General features: G+C 41.1%; 1 protein-coding gene across 4 annotated transcripts in view; it reads left to right on the plus strand.

The window, feature by feature from the left end:
- Positions 1-17,580, plus strand: part of LOC137269782 (uncharacterized) — a 79,517-nt gene that overhangs the window by 13,012 nt on the left and 48,925 nt on the right. For 2 of the 4 annotated variants that reach the window (XM_067803612.1, XM_067803617.1), the window contains exon 1: positions 13,437-13,860. The exons of the other annotated variants lie outside the window; for them this stretch is intronic. The gene's annotated coding sequence lies outside the window, so the exon portion shown is untranslated. Of the gene's footprint in view, positions 1-13,436; positions 13,861-17,580 lie in introns of those variants that run through there. 4 annotated transcript variants of the gene reach the window in all.

The following is a 17,580-nucleotide window of genomic DNA, read 5'->3' on the forward strand; positions in this document are numbered from 1 at the left end:
GTCTGTTAGGTCCACAAAATAAAGAGCAGGAAATAAACACAATGCTTTTCATTTAGTGGGGTTGTACGTATATAATAAAATTCTCACGACGATTCAAGCTGGAGGCAAACGTTGCCGATATTGGTCACCACACTGTGCCATATTTCTGAATCAAACGCATTCCTGGGAAATATCGAGACGCCTTTTCTCCACTCAAGCTAAATATACAGGACAATGATACGTGTGGTTTATTGTACCGTGGTTGGACAGTATGACTCATCTCGGCACGAACCGAGCCTCTCAGATGATCGGACACGACATACAGCCTTCCGACAGGGACTATTAAGTAGATCAGCTGAAAATAGTGTGTTTACGTGAAATGCGTTCATCGCTAGAAGCCCCGCGTGCATATCAATGAATTGAGGCCCGTTTTAGTAGTTTGAAGCTACTTACTGACCATGAAAGTTACTGACGTTTATGCCTCTAATACCGTGGGGTTATGAAATTGAACGTCTGTCCTAAATATATAAAATATATTTAATAGAATTAATCCAATTTCCATGAGCGGTATTGGCTGCTGTACAGACCATGTTTCGTGGGGTGTTCCAGCAGCTTTCAGGGGATTTGTCTGAGCTTTTTATTCTGTGTCAGCCCATCGTGCTGACGATGTCAAACAACCTAAGCGATGGATTCTTGTCTTCCTGTGATAAAGATTTTATGCTGAGACGAAGGAAAGGTTTGATAGTCTGTGGATGCATGAAACCAGCGGATCAGTCTACTGACCAATCTAAGGCGTGTTCCCAATACCGGGGCAAGCGAACGACTTTAGTTTTACGCCGCACTCAGCAATATTCCAGCTATATGGTCTGTAAATAATCGGTCTGTAAATAATCGAGTCTGGACCATGGAGTCCAGTGATCAACAGCTTGAGTATCGATCTGTACAGTTGGTAACCGATGACATGTGTCAACCAAGTCTGCGAGCCTGACTACCCGATCACGTTAGTCGTCTCTTACGACAAGCAGAGTCGTCTTTTATGGCAAACATGGGTTGCTGAAGGCCTGTTCTACCTCGGACCTTCAAGGATCGTTCCTGAGATGGTCAAGTGGTTAAAGCGCTCACTCCTCACGAGAATGTTTCGGGGTCGATTCCTAATATCCCAATATCTTTTTCTTGGTCCAGCAGATATTAACTATCCCCTTTTTCAGCTCGAGCTGTTTAAACTCACCCCTTTTCACCTCTAGCGTCTTAACTGAAACTCGCTGATTTCAGTCCTAGCAGCATTAACTATCCTTTTTTTCAGCTCAAGCAGCCTAAGCTCACCCCGTTCTTCAGGTCTAGCATCTTAAACCCATTCATTTTCATTAATCTCTATTATCTTTTTGGAACCCCTTCTCCGTCATGCAATGTAGACATAATTTGTATGCATGGTTATATGTAGGTTGTATTGAGTGGGGAAGATAGGATTCCGACAACCCGTAAACTGAAAGCATATGGTTGTGTCTGAGATTCAAGCCCTCGGCCATTGCATCTCAGCAAAGGAGGGGACGTCCTTCCCAAAATATAATCTGAAATCTGTATGCATTAAAGCAGATGAAATTCGGAATATACATTATTATTCGATTCAAGTTTCAGCACATATGATATCATTTCATTTTTTTCTGGGACAAACTTGGCAAAAATACATAAAAAAACATGCCCGAAAGCATTCATATGACCTTTGCTTTCAACACCGAGGATCAAATAAGTAATGATTCACGGATTTGGCCAATCCGTCATTAATTCTCTGGCCCCAAGCCAGGCGATCGATAGCGACGGAGATCGTATTTTGAAATCTGCTTGAAATAGACCAGCTGTTTGTGACTGACATCGATTTCAGTGCAAGTGTGATTGAAATGTGTTTCGCTTCATCACCGGTCTTACGTTAAAGCGCGGATTCAAATAGGTCGTGTTTGAGCAATAGGTCTGTCTGTCCACAACTTAACAGCTGTCCTTATACGACAGCGATGGCCTGTCTTCCCACATCTTTTCATTGACGTAATAATGATGTTCGCCGTTGTTGTTCGATTGATCAATCTGATCTGAAAATGTATGTATGTTGATTCCACCATGCCTATCATGTAGATGTTTGTCTGTTCGTGCAGACGTCAGCCTCTCCGTAGAAACAGCAGAACTCTATGGGCGCCTGTTTGTGTGTCCAACCATCTGTCTTCTCATTTATCTCTGTTGTCGTCTTTCTGTGTGTCCAACCATCTATCTTCTCATCTATCTGTAAGGTTGCGTGTCTGTGTGTCCATCCTGATCTGTATGTCTATATATGTTTCTATATATGTGCTCATCATGTATCTATATATGTGTCTACATATATATGTTCATATATCTGTGTCTGCGTGTATGACCATCAATATATGTATCTTTGTGTCTATGTGTGCCTCCATCTGTATGTGCGTCTGCGGGTGCTACCTTTTCTATGTGTGTTTCTGTGTCCGTCTATCTATCTGTCTGTCCATATGTTTCTATACATGAGCTCATCTATTTGTGTCTATAGGTGTGTGTCCATCTATATATGTCTACCTGCGTTCCCATCTATCTTTGTATATGTGTGTACCCATCCCTCTGTGTGGATATGTGCGTATCCGTCTGTCAGTGGATCCATATATTATGTGTGTATATGTATTTGTGTGTCAGTGTGAGTATTTTCTGTATATCTGGCTGTCCCTCAATATCCTGCGTCTATCCTTTTGTCAGCTTTCCTTCAAGAGTCATTTGTATGTATCCTCATATCCTTTATATCATATCATTCATCTCGTATATCTGGGACTTTACACTCTGTCAGAGAACCGTGTCCTGTATTGTCTCCATGTGCCTAGCAACACTGCCTGCATGTCTGGTAATTATAACCAACTGCCCCCTTTTCACCCTGTCTGTCTTCATCGTTCCGACTGCATTCGTTCCCCCTTCCCTGTATACCTATCTACCAAGGTGCCTGTCTGATCCATCGCCTGTCTACAAATCAACTCATCGGTCCTAACTGTCTGCCTGTCTGGAGATTACCAGCCCGCGACTGGAACCCGTGGGTAAATTGGCAATCAGCAGGAACCACCGTTGTAACGTCAACGGAAATAGGTCGACGGCCAGTGCAATCGATAGAAATAACAGTCATCGCTTAAGTTGCCTATTTCTGTACACGTTGACTATGCATAGTAAATCTCTTATCTGGGTTCGGAACTGTCTATGCAATGGCGTGCGCTATCGGTCATTGATTTCTTCAAACTTTCCTCCATCTAGTAATTGGGATCCCGTTATCTGTGACTCTGGTGCATGAGCGATACCGACGTGCCTGCAGAATTCGTAGATCGACTTTTGATTACCGTTAAACTGATATCCGTGTTAAGAAAAATTGTGATATAAAATGCGGTCTATCTCATATCAACTCGTGTCACTGTGATCTGCTATTTTCTTATCTATCGGCTGTGCGGAATAGCTGTTATCTGATAATGGTGTTGTCTCCTTCTACAACGGAAAGTACATGTATAGTCCGTTTGATTAAATTTGAGACCGATGAATTGTTCAAGGACACACAATCTAATAAATGCAGCAAACTCAAATTTTGCACAGTCTCATGAAATTGACAGACCAACTCTGGTGATTTGTGCCTTTCGGACACCCAAATACAAAAAGTTGCATAACAAGCGATCATTATGCTGTTGTCACGTTTCGCCATTTCTTACGAGGGAGGAACACTTGTTGGTAGAACATGTAGCTTGGTGTGCGAGTGGGGTGGGTAGACAAAAAGCCCCTGGGATAAAGAGACCTTGGACGAAAAAAAACCTAGGCCAAATATCCCCAGGACAAAAAGCCCTTGCAAATTTCCACCCATAGGAGAAAACGTTTATTTTGACCTGACAGTTGATAAAATGTTGTTTTGTGGGCAATATCTCCCACTGCTGACAGTTGTCACAGGTAAGTGACAAGTCAGAGTTTCTGATTGGTATCGCACACAATATTAGACTGGTTTGAACTGTAATACAAGTATCAACTGCACAAAATGCATTGTGTGCTTGTTGATTTACATATGTCAGTTACGTACTATTTACATAAGTTTTACTATGATATCATATCATATCATATCATATCATATCATATCATATCATATCATATCCATTGACGGCTTTTTGTCATGGGGGCATTCATATTAGCCAAGGGGTGTTTTGTCCGGGTGTGTTATGTCCTACTGGGCCTATTGTCCTACCACCTCGAGTTGCACGTGCAACATTGAAATTCCACTACACACGCTTGCTGATTGCCTGACTTCACTGCAAGTTGAGTGTTTTAAATACATCTGGTATTTATGGCACATAAATTCTATGAGAAATCACAACACACGCAAAGGTAGTTTTATTTTCGTACCTTTCTGCTTAGTGAGTAGGATAAAGTACATCGCATACCTTTCGAAAAAATTTTAATAAGAGAAAATGTATTGATTGTAGTTATTTTTAGTTAGTTCGGTTTGGATAAAAATGTACGAGTAAAGCAAAGCAACATGAAAGGCCTTTGTGAAATGCTCGCTCTTGTTTTGCTGATCGATGTTCTAAATGTGAAATCCCCTACAAGGTTTGATGCTCTCGTGTCATGACACTTAAAGCCAATGTGGAGGGCAAAGGTTGAAGGTCATGACCATACAGTTGAAGCGAATGGTCACGTGCACTTGCTTGCGTGACCTTTTGCCGCCTGCGGTATTGGCTTAAACTTTGAATATTCCCCTTACTTATGCTGACAGTATTGTCTCAGGTATTGGAATAAACCACTAAAATACTCTGCTGTACACGGACGACCATAATCTGTCATTGCTCCTACTACTTCTGCAAACCTTGAACATTTTCTGCTGTGCGTGGGAGTTCTTTGATTGCCTCTGATTGCCTGTGATATTTTCATAAGACCTGACTATCTGCTGCTGTGTGAGGAACGTTTATTCGTTCATAACTTCTAGTATTGTCACAAACCTTGAATATTTTTTCTCGTATGGGGGAGTTTCATTCGGTCATTGTTTCTTGTATTTTCAGAAATCATAAATATCTACTGTTGCTGTGTGTGGGAAGTTTTTTCGATCATTGTCACTGGTATTTTTATACACTTGGAATATCTGCTGTTGTGTGGGGGAAGTCTGTTCGTCCATTACCTCTGGTATACTGGCATAAACCTTCAATATCTGCTCCTGTATGTCAGACGTTTATTCGTTTGTTGCCTCTGGTATTGCCATAACCTTGAGTATTCGCCTGTTCTTTGTGGGAGTTTCATTGTCATTTGTCATTGTCTCTGGTGTTTCTATGAAACGTGAATACCGGCTGCTGTGTGTTGAAAGTATATTCGTTCATTGCTTCTGGCATTGTCACAAATCTGGAATATTTTCTTTTGTGTGGGAGTTCCATCTTTTCTTCTAGCATTGTCATAAGCATTGAATTTTTGCTACTGTGTGTGTGAAGTGTATTCGTCCATTATTTCGGGTATATTGGCACGAACCATGTATAGTTGCTACAATGCGAGGAAAGTCTATTCGTCCATTACTTCTAGTATTGTCACAAACCTGGAATATTTTCTGTTGTGTGTGGTGCTTTTATTCAGTCAGATGTTCTGGTATTGTCATAAACTTTGACTGTTTGCTGCCGTGTGAGGAAAGTCTATTCGTCCACTACTTCTAGTATTGTCACAAACCTGGAATATTTTCTGTTGTGTGTGGTGCTTTTATTCAGTCAGATGTTCTGGTATTGTCATAAACTTTGACTGTTTGCTGCCGTGTGAGGAAAGTCTATTCGTCCATTACTTCTAGTATTGTCACAAACCTGGAATATTTTCTGTTGTGTGTGGTGCTTTTATTCAGTCAGATGTTCTGGTATTGTCATAAACTTTGACTGTTTGCTGCCGTGTGAGGAAAGTCTATTCGTCCATTACTTCTAGTATTGTCACAAACCTGGAATATTTTCTGTTGTGTGTGGTGCTTTTATTCAGTCAGATGTTCTGGTATTGTCATAAACTTTGACTGTTTGCTGCCGCGTGAGGAAAGTCTATTCGTCCATTACTTCTAGTATTGTCACAAACCTGGAATATTTTCTGTTGTGGGTGGGACTTTCATTCAGTCAGATGTTCTGGTATTGTCATAAACTTTGACTGTTTGCTGCTGTGTTGGGGAAGACTATTCGTCCAGTACTTCTGGTATACTGGCACAAACCCTGCATAGTTGCTGTTGAGTGTGGGAAGTTTATTCGTTCATTGCTTCTGGTATTGCCATAAACCATAAATATTTGTTGCTGTTTGTGGGAAGTACATTTGTACTGACAGAAGCTTTGATTATTCGATGGTTTGTGTGAAGTGTATTCGCTAGTTGTCTCTGGTATTAACATAAACTTCAATCATTCTCTGCCGATTTGGCGACGTATATTCCTAAATAACCCAAGCGGTGACATAAGCTTTAACTATTTCTTGGCGTTGGGGGAAATATATTCGTTCACTGGTTCATGTACTGACTTAAGAACTTTGATTACTCCCTGGTGTGAGGAAGTTCATTTGTCCATCGTCTTACATTGCTGATGCTTGAGAAATATATTTGCCCGTTTCCCCCTATCAACTTTGATCTTCGCTGGTGTTTAGTGGAGGTTTATGCGCCCATGGCATCGGATATTGGCGTAAACTTTGATGAATCGCTACTGTTTAGGGAAGTTTTTTTGTCAATCGCAGGGCACTGCCTCTTAATGACCATGTCACCAGGACACGTGGTACTACAGTCAGCGTAAAGCCAAGCCAGTGAATGGTGTTAATGAATTCGGTGTCATGTTGGAGATACATTGTGGGTTTCCATGTTCATTCGATAAAGTCGTCCAAGGAAGACTTTTATAATGGTGAGATTGTACATAAATCGATTGGTTTCTAAAAGTTCGGCTACTGCGTATTTAATTGTCATCATTTACGAACTGGGTGTGGCAATGTTGATATTCCACCAATAGGTTTGTCCGCTTGAACAACCAATTCACAGGCATCTATGACACAGTTGAGAAAATGTTGACTGTGTGTGTAAACACACTGCGTGAGATCCTGACTGTGTGGATACTCATACTATCACCCACTTGTTTTGTAGATATTCTGCCACAGTAATCGATAACATGAGCAATTAATGATTTTGGGGTAAACATGTTCATATCTATTGTGGGACCGGGAATTTTGCCTTTTACGGGTAACAAATGAACAAAACACTGAATATTTGAAACCTGCCTTCTATAATATACAGTTCCTTTAACAAAAAGAAACATTTTATGTCTGTGTATTGTGTTAATCTAGGTTCGGGATGACTTGCAACTAATGGCGATAAAGATAATTCAAGCAAAAACAAATTAGAAAGATGAATGATAATTTGAGTATTGTATTATATACTGCCTGACGCTGCATGACAAGCCTATTTCAAACATATATCAGTGCTTGAAATAGCATACTACACTACCGATGTATGGCCAGTGCGGGATAGTTTGGATTTCAACCTGAACTCTCTTTTAAGTAATTGTACGTATGTCAAAAACATAAGTAAATGTGGAGTAAATGTCTGCGTTAATGTTGATTGTTATTTGTTGTTTAGAGCTGCCTCCAGCAATATTCCAGTTATGTGAGTATTATCAAGTCTCGTCTAGACAATCCAGGGGTTGACAGCATGAGCATCGAGCCATGAATTAGGGGTATGACATGAATCAACCAGGGCCTCCTTCCACAAAGCACTAAGGTGATCTTAAGTCACTATGTTAACCTTAGCGGAATCTTAGTAAAGGTTGCTGTGAAAGGAGACCCAGGTCAGTGAGCCTAGATACATAAAGGAAGGTGTGTTTCTTTGAGCTTCCTCTTGCATTCCATGTGTGAGTGGGGCTTACCTCTTGGATAAACGGACGTGTATTCAGTAAGAGTGTCTTGACCCAAGAAGGAATGGATGCGTCACTGAGGGCCACCCAGCTCCTTCATTAGGCTAACGGTCAGTCTCTGACTATGTAACAGGCAAATCCATTCAAACTGAAAAGGAGCCCAAGGGAGACCATAGAACGTGGAGAAATCATGCTTCATTTGAGGCTTCAGCACTGAACGGAAGGGCTAGGCTGTACGGAACATAAATGGTTCTGGGACTGTGAGACAGACTAGGCTTTAGTATTGCACGGAGGGCTTGGCAATAGGAAAAATAATTTGGTTCAGGGACTGCGAGACTAGGATTTTGCATTTCAGAGAGAGCTATGCAGTTGGGCAAATAATGTGGTTCAGACAAAATCGTGAGACACAGTAGGCTTTTTATTATTACATGGAGGGCTAGGTTGTAAGGAAAACAACATGGTTCAGGGATTGTGAGGCAGACTACACCTTCTTAATCTCTACAGTTAATGACGAAACCAAGTGAGGGTCGACATTGGTGTTTCATGTCCGAGATCCGCATAAGCCACAACATTCGCTTAACGTTATCGTGTATGTCTTATATCAACTATATTCTACTACACGGTTCGGTGGTGATCACGCCCATTGAAATCCGGGCTGTGATTGATTTTCAGCAACCATATGTTTGTCGTAGGAGGAGACGATGTCATGTGGTTTAAGGACTTTGACCCAAACGTAAATGTGTCGATGACTTCCCTTAGTGAGAGTTATCGAGTCTGATGTCATAAATTCAGTTACTGGCTCAAAAACTATTAAGGTCCATATAATTGTTAAAGGTCACATGCAACGTAAAACACAACTTTGCAGATTCTGGTACCTTTAGGTATGCACTTACCGAAACAAATCATAAAAAATGCCAATTCAACCTATAAAGTTGAAAAAAACGCGATGAAAAAAAAGCCCGCGAAATCGGAGTTCAAACGTTTCACTAAATTCCCCCCAGCGCTGGGGGGAAAACTGGTTTCAACAGCTGTGCTGCGCTGCGTCCATAACGCATGCGCAGTGAATAGGTTCACGGAGCTTGAAACAGTATCCATGCCCAGCGTCTGAGGTCGTGAGCAGTAGTCTAATCTTGGTTGTGTACACAAACAAGTAATTAATCTACTCGTTACGTAAAACAACTTGTTGGTTGTAGTAAGCAGTTTCTGTCACAGAGAAAGCTCATTGTCTGGTTTATTCACACCTATATGTCTGTCTGTCTGTCTGTCTGTCTGCCTGTCTCCTAAAGACAACATGCAATACACAGCTTCAATCATTGACCACGTGCAATTTGAACTTAACACCTATCAGACTATACGACATAAAGAAAATAAGTTGATTTATGACTCGTGCCACCGAGTCCCGTGTCTGCCACATCATGTAATTAGGCACGTGTGATACACACGACATGTTTTTATGTCTGTGGGTTGCAAACAAACTACATTCATTTTTTTCGGATGACTGGATCTGACGGAAACTCGTACAAACTCTTGTCTCTTTCAAGTCCTGCTTTGTACTTGGACGAATGACAGATTCCAGTCACGCAGTAGTTTACTATCTCTACTGACATGATTTTTTATTGGATCCAGCACAAATTCAGAGAACATGTATTTTCAAAACCCAGCATCTCTATATACATTCTTCATGGATAACGACTTCTTTTAGTGTATATGATTTTATTTGACAACAGTATATGAATCCTTACTGAAACGACGCATCAAGTACACAAAAAGAAGTTGTTATCCATAAAGAATCTTACTTTCTTGACTGGCTATACTTCTAAAATGCCCATCAAACAGATCATCTTTCTGTACACACAAGGAGCTCTCAGCATATCAGCAAAAGGAGCAGCCAATCGGAAGCCGTCGTTACACTTGAGTGCATATCCACCCGCTATGACTGGGTTCGGTCTCCCGAGCGCTTCGTTTCGGGGAAAGTAAGCCCAAGTACAAAATATTGCACTTTTGAATCGCGATTGTACGCTTATAATTTTGTTTATTTGTTTTTTTTTCAAAAGCATCAATGTATATTATATGTCATGAATAAGTGATAAATGTGTTTTAGTTATGTTTGATTTTTTGGTTGCATGTGACCTTTAATGGAAATATTGTATTAATCTAGCTGTCATCCCGGCTAAAGGGCTCCCCGGTCCGGGTTTCGATCCCGTTCATAAGTACAATTGTGAAGATCATTTGTGGTGTCCCCAAGCGTGATATTGCTTGATATTTCTGGAATCTATCTATCTATCTATCTATCTATCTATCTATCTATCTATCTATCTATCTGCCTGCCTGCCTGCCTGCCTGCCTGCCTGCCTGCCTGCCTGCCTGCCTGCCTGCATGTCCGTCTGTCTGTCCGTCTAAAGCATTGGCTTAAAGCATGCGTTGGGATACGTTCAACACATAAAAGAATATTTATACACATGATTCATAGCCATAAGTCTGAAAGGGTGACTGGAATTATTCAGCGAACAACCATAACGGAAAGGCAGTTGTCAGGAAGTACGCACATTTGTGAATACAAATACCCGTTGTACGTGCGTGGATTTCACAACGATGGAAGCGCCTAGATCTATCGTCCGTGACTGGAGTATATTGAAATACAATGGTTGGGCTATAAGTACATGTACTTTTGATAGAAAAAAGACCTTAAAATTGACGATGATGATTTGAAATTGACAGATGGATTCCGAAACTTGAGGAAGTCTCGATTTGCTTCATTAGAGACAGCAGCATTGCAAATGGGTCTGGGTGGAAGGTGTGTGAGTGAGTTTAGTTTTATGCCGCATTATTCCAGCTATGTGGCCTGTAAATAATTTGGTCTGGACCAGACAATCCAGTGATCAACAACATGAGCATCGATTGTCGCAACTGGGATGCGATGACATGCGTCAACCAAGTCAGCGAGCCAGACTATCCGATCCTCTTAATCGCCTCTTACGACAAACATGGGTTACTGAAGATCAATGCCAACCCGCATCTTCACAGGTCTGTGCGAAATGGGAAACTAGTGCAGCTAACGGAGTGTAAGACAGACTAGGTGTGTGCGTGTATTGTGTAAAATAATTCCATCATAATTCCACTTGTATGCAAACACGATATGAGGAAAAAGACAATTTAGATTATTGTGTAATATCAAACATTCATTGTTTACACATTAGTTTAGGTCAAGCTCGAAGCAACGGCAGCATTTCGAGTGACTGAGTGAGTTTAGTTTTAAGCTGCACTCAGCAATATTACAGCTATATGACGGCTGTCTGTAAATAATCGAGTCTGGATCAGTCAATCCAATGATCAACAGCGTGAGCATCGATCTGCGCAATTGGGAACCGATGACGTGTCATCCAAGTCAGTGAGCCTGACCACCCGCTCCCGTTAGTCGCCTCTTACAACAAGCATAGTCGCCTTTTATGGCAAGCATGGGGTGCTGAAGGACTATTCTAACCCGGGATCTTCACAGGTCAGCTGAACTTGTGAAATTTATCAATTACAGTTTAATCGTTCTAAAGAAGCTAGATGGGTATAGGGTGTGTGTGATTTCATGTCTTCCACCTCATCTTGAGGTTGCAAGAGAGTGCTTATTGTTTTATGCCGCTACCCCGGATCTTCACGGGTCAGTGAGTGAGTTAGTCGTAATTAAGGTCGTGCGACAAGATACATAGTCAGGTCGCTTATCATTGTCGCGTCGCTTATCAGTACAGGAATTTCCATATTACGGTAGGTTACGTGTACCCGGTACTAAAGCGTAATATTACGTGTCAGTGTCGCGGTTACGGGAAGCCTTGTTACATCACTGCTGAACAACAGCATTGCGCTTCCTTCCTTCCAGCCTTGTTTTGTTAGAACTCGGGACTGTTACCGACGGTGTTATTTCCGGGACGATCCGTTTACAGAAAGAGACAGTTTCCTAATTTTCCTACCCAGTAGGGCTTGGTATGCTAAAAGTTACTAACCCACAACCTAACTCGCTAAGATTGAATGCAGAAACTAAACAAAAGATTACTAAAATGGATAAGAAAAAAATAAAAAATGTCGGCATGACACGGGTTGTTTCATCATTAAGCTCCTTTTTATCAGGCCATAACATTGCATGGTTTAAGTAAGTATTATAACGTACCAAGTCAGAGAGAGTGAAATGTTTGCACAATGACCCAAATCACTCTAGCCAGTCGAGCCGATGTATTTGGAGATTTACTGTCCCCGATGGATTTTACTAGCCACAGGCTAGCGGACCAGGGGCTGTTTCGCACATAGACCGTGTATCAGCCATTGATTCCGGTAGATTGTGCGCCTGTCAGTACATAAACAATTACTTGAATAATGACCTCCCGTGATGATCGTGTTTTCAATACTTATGACTGTGTTCCTTGAAGCCATGGCTCTGTGAGATGCGTGACTGTTATCTAAATTCGTTGCTAATTAGTTTCAATATTAATGAGGCATACATTCATATTAATAACAAATGTCATTCTTCGTGATGAGTATAATTATTGTATAGTGTGTTTAAATGCATTGTCTAATTTTAAATTTAAGCAAGTAGTGCATTTATCATATTTTTTTTTAAATGCTAATTTACATTATTTTCAAGCCCCAAACGCTTCCGCCATGTAACGAGAAGTAGCGCATATTGTTTTTTTAGTTATTGATTTTATAGATAACATTAACGCGTTACGTAGGAATAAGTAATAGTTTCAAAGAAGGTAATGGTTAAAAAGACAAAACTGTAAGACAGGATGTATGAAAGAAAAAACACATTGTCAGTTACGCTGGATGTTATCCATAAATTAGATCTGATACTAAATCTAACCCTTCAAATGCCAACCTGAAACGAAATATCGTTTTCGTCTTTGAAACACAGCAAACAGTGAACCGTACGTGCCTATATTACCCATACATAGTTTAAAAGACAAAATTGGTAATCAAATTTCATTTTAAATTCCTAAATATTCAAATTCCTTTCCTTATTTAAATATAATTTTTGTTCAATTGCAAAGTACCTCAACAAACCCACAACAGCAAATGCGATCTGTTCCGCATTGTGTGGTCTTCGTGATCGGTTCTTTATCGATCGGTAAGAAAAACAGAGAGCTGCAGAAGCGTCTCAGCATCTGATGTAAGTTAATCTATACACGATGTCTAATGCGAGACACCGGTGTCAACGTGCGTAATCTATTACGCCACCAGCACCGGTGATGTCAGCGTTTGTGGAAAGACCAAACGTGACCATACGGTGAGACATGAGGCAAGCCAAACACGAATCTTCTTCCCAGATAAGCATTCCGCAAGCAGACGACTTGGACAATAACATTCTGATATAGAGTACTCCGTCTGTTTGGTGGTTACGTGATAGAAGGAAGGTGAGTAACGGTCTTTCATGCAATACCAATTTCAGATATGGTCTTGTCTCGTGCAATCAGACAAAATGATCGCGGACCGTATCGCTAGCCTGGGGCCATTAGGTTTCCTCCCATTCAGGTTCATTGACCGCATTATACGACAACTTCAGGGTCGCGCCTCGTCCGGAGGTGAATGTGTGTATGTTTGGAGTTTCGCCAGCGAGCCGGCCCTAACATCACAGTTATTATGGGCTGGAGAAGTCTGATTCGGGTCAGGCGAGATGGCTGCCTGGGAATCAACTGCTAAATGCGCGTGGAGAAAGTAGTTTGGATGTCGTCTGCGCCTGGCGCCATGGCTTGCTGGTCGGTGTTTAACAGTGACTGAAGGTCAGCTCAGACTCTCGTCATCATCAGCCTTCCCTCATCTTCAAGTTTGACCCCATTTTGCTGAATCATCTCACTGCGAAAGGAGGATATGGACGGCCGTCTTGCAAGCATGTTCCCGTGTTTGTACTCGCGAGGCGGAAATAGCAACAGACAGTGAATTGGGAGTTAGTTTACAGTCGGGATTCTCAGCCCGAAGTTGTTTTTATGATGATGCTATACTCAGCACGGTAAGCAATACATTCGCCTTGTTGTCTACACCTTCTAGTTGTATGTTTTCCTCAGAATTTGTTGTGTATTCCGCGCTTCGAATATATCATAGGCGTGTGTACGAGTCACACGAGCGGGTTGAAAATGAGGCCAAGTGACACACTCCTCGCCTACGATAATATTTGATGGTATTTCAAGTCGTGCTTACTCAGTATCACTGAACAACCGCGGTGTGTCTATCAATGGCGCTCCTACATTCAAATCAGATCAAATTGGATGTCACCATAAGAATATATTCCTGACAACTGGATACATCTGACGTTGCCAAGCACATATTTTTGACCGGCGTGTCTAAACTACTTTCCCTGAAAGGTAAGTTTATTCATGAGACGATAAAGGAAAAGTGTGTGTCTGTTACGGCCACATCAACGCCCTAAAACGTTATTCATCGCAAAAATATATTCATGAATGTTATTTTAACATTAGGTGAAAGAATCAGATTTGAGCTCTTATGTTTATATGAAATCGTGACATGTTGAACATCATCATCCTTATCAACCAGCCTTTCCACACTCGTCACAAACTTCGGGGATTTATTTTGATGTTTGTGTCTATGTCGTTGACGTTGTTGACGTTGACATTTACTGTACATATATTTTATATCTACACAAATAGAATGTGTTGAAGCTAACGCCTCGCGACCTAATGGAATACAATATTTAAAATCCGTTAGTTAAATAACGTAACGGAGTATGTCAAGTGAAGCCGATTCTCATTGTGCTGTCATTACGATGCCATTAAAACGACGGCCATATGTTTGAGGACAGGGCGTGCTGTTTGTTTGAAGGACACCGGCAATAACACGACTATTTACAGATATATGGGAGACACGTATAGGTTTAGCTGGAAGATTATGATTTATGTGTCTGCACGTCAGGCAAACGCGCGACTGTATTTCTTTGTGTTTGTAAAAGCTATGATCAGTAACAAATATGTTGCTACCTGTACATATTCTCCCTGAAATAACACATTTTACAGAAGAATCAGGTTTTAATTTAAAATTACAAATACGATAAAGAGCAGCCAAGGGACTTTCTTCATGTTCAGAATCTGTGGAAATCTAGACTTGTTAACTTTTCTACACTTCTTCGATACAATTGCTTCAGGGTCTGTAAGAGACTAATATTCTCCTTTGTACATGTAGATATTCACTCTGAACACTCAAACCTTCAGCCATAGACACACAGGCATATATTTACCAGCATCTAATGCTCTGCGTATATATTTGCATTAGATCACATCAATATTCTAGTGTCGTCTTCATCCGAGCCTGCATCTGTGTCATTTTATACAGCGGTCTGGCATATTTGCAATAATGCTACTGTCTCGCTGAATAGTTTCTAGTAATATTTGATACTTACGTGGAGATTATCCAATGGAATAAGTTCACTCAATGTCGGCTGTCTCGGAACAATGAAACGATGGAGTCATGAAAAATAGACTTGGATAATTATCCTATTTGTGTATTTAACATTTTTGTGTCAATATTATTACAGTTATTACCAGTACCTACACTACGTTCAATATGTTTGTTGCGTACGTGGCTGTGATATTACTGCTGTACAAGTTGAAACCTGTCTGATTGGTTTGACAACAGAAAGGATGTTTGATTTGAAACGTGACATTAGTTTTATATATGTAGTTACACCAATGTTCTTTGACAAACGTAACCAAACTCCTATATGCGTAGTTGCATCATGTTTGCGCACAAGGCGTAACTTCACATTCATTTGCGGAGTTACACCCATACTTGCGCACAAATCGTATCACCGCGTTTATACACGGAGTAGAACTCCTGATTACGTCCAAAATGTAACGTCTCATTCATTGCGGAGTTGCACCTTTACTTGCGCACAAAACGTATCACCACTTTCATATGCGGGTTGCATCCTTATGTGCTCACAAAAGGTTATGCCACTGTCATCAATGTTTGCGCACAAAAAATAAAACCACTATCATATTCGGAGTTGCACCCGTACTTGATCCCAAACGTGACATCACTTTCATATTTCGGAATTGAACCCACGTTTGCGCCCCAAAGTAAAGTTATTTTCGTGAGTACTTGCACCCACGTGTCGAGACAAACAGAACAGATGGTGGGATTATTTACGTTTTTTATTTCCCAACATCATCAACAACAACAACAACAACAACAACATTGAAAATGCAGATTGTCATTATCACTCATGCATCACGTAAAATTCGAGCACATGCGAACAGGGGCCCGTTTCACAAAACGCTCGTAGCCTAAGATCTCGTAAGTTTTCTCGTAGCCATTGTACCTCCTATACTGTAACACAGGAGCTATGGATGCTACGAGAAAAGTTACGAGATCTTAGGCTTACGAGAGTTTTGTGAAACGGGGCCCAGGTTTATGATGATGTGACATGCCATGTATGATAAAACGACATTTTCTCGTACTCCGATATAAAACCATGGGCAGTATTGGGGAAATACCTAAATTCTCTGTTATATTTAAAATATATTTTGTAACCAAAAAATGGTATCCTGAATGTGGGCGAACAGAGCTGATCGGAATTATGTGTGACGTCAGAAAATAAAATCAGAAGTTAAAAAAACCCAAACAAACAAACAAAAACAAACAAACAAACAAAAATACATGTACACGCAACCGAAACTCAAGCTACATGCCCAGCCTTTCCTGACTATGAATGAATGTGTCGAGAATGAATCTGTGTATGCGAACAGCTGATAATCATTGCCATCGTGAATATTACGTAGGCCGACAGCGAGGCGTGCATTCCGGCAGCTATTATCTTAAATCTTTATCTGGGGCGTTGTAAAACTACACCACTGTACACGCGGTCAGGATTAAGGTAAAACACGTGGTATTATGGACACAGTTTACCGTGTTGCACAAGCCCGGCTCATTACGTACGGTGGCGCTTGAAAGCGAGCTCCTCGCCTCCTTACGCGGGTATGACGTAATGCTCCGATCTCCGTATCAAATAACATAGCCTTGATTGCTTTAACCGCATGAATGAGAATCCCATTTACTGATGTCAGAGGCATTAATACCCCGACTTGCATTCAGCCGGAGACTATCATCGGTAATGGTGTTCATCTGCAGTCAAGTGTGAATGAAACGCGAAAACTGGGGTTAGATGAGACAGCTTCCTAATGAGGACCATTGTAAATAAACAATCTCGCTGAGCTGTAAACTTGAGTCGTAAACCCATGTAAAGCGCTTACAAATTCAAGGTGTAATACAGATGAGTAGCCTAGTGGTTGAAGCGATCGGTCGACAAGCCGAAGGCCCGAGTTCGATTCCCCACAGTGGAACAGTATGCGAGGACTATTTCAGGTGTCCCCCGTCCTGGTGTTGCTCGAATATTGCTAAATATTGTAAAACTAGATTTCTAAATGCGGTGTAAAACTAGATTCATTCCCTCACATGTGTATTGATGTGTGAATGAAGCTCGATTCCCTAGTGTTAGCTTTCAGTACAGGTTTGGAGCAAGGCTACGTAAACCCACCTCACTCATTGTTAAACCCGCGAAGATTCGGGTTAAAATTGATTGTCTTTCTTAAGAGGAGACTAACGGGATAGGGTGGTCAGTCTGGATGACTTGGTTGACACGTTATCGTATCACAACTGCGTAGATCGATGGTCGTGGAGTCGATCACTGGATTGTCTGGTCCAGTCTCGATTATTTTCA

This window comes from Haliotis asinina, unplaced genomic scaffold (genome assembly GCF_037392515.1).
Source record: "Haliotis asinina isolate JCU_RB_2024 unplaced genomic scaffold, JCU_Hal_asi_v2 scaffold_17, whole genome shotgun sequence".
Taxonomy (NCBI): domain Eukaryota; kingdom Metazoa; phylum Mollusca; class Gastropoda; order Lepetellida; family Haliotidae; genus Haliotis; species Haliotis asinina.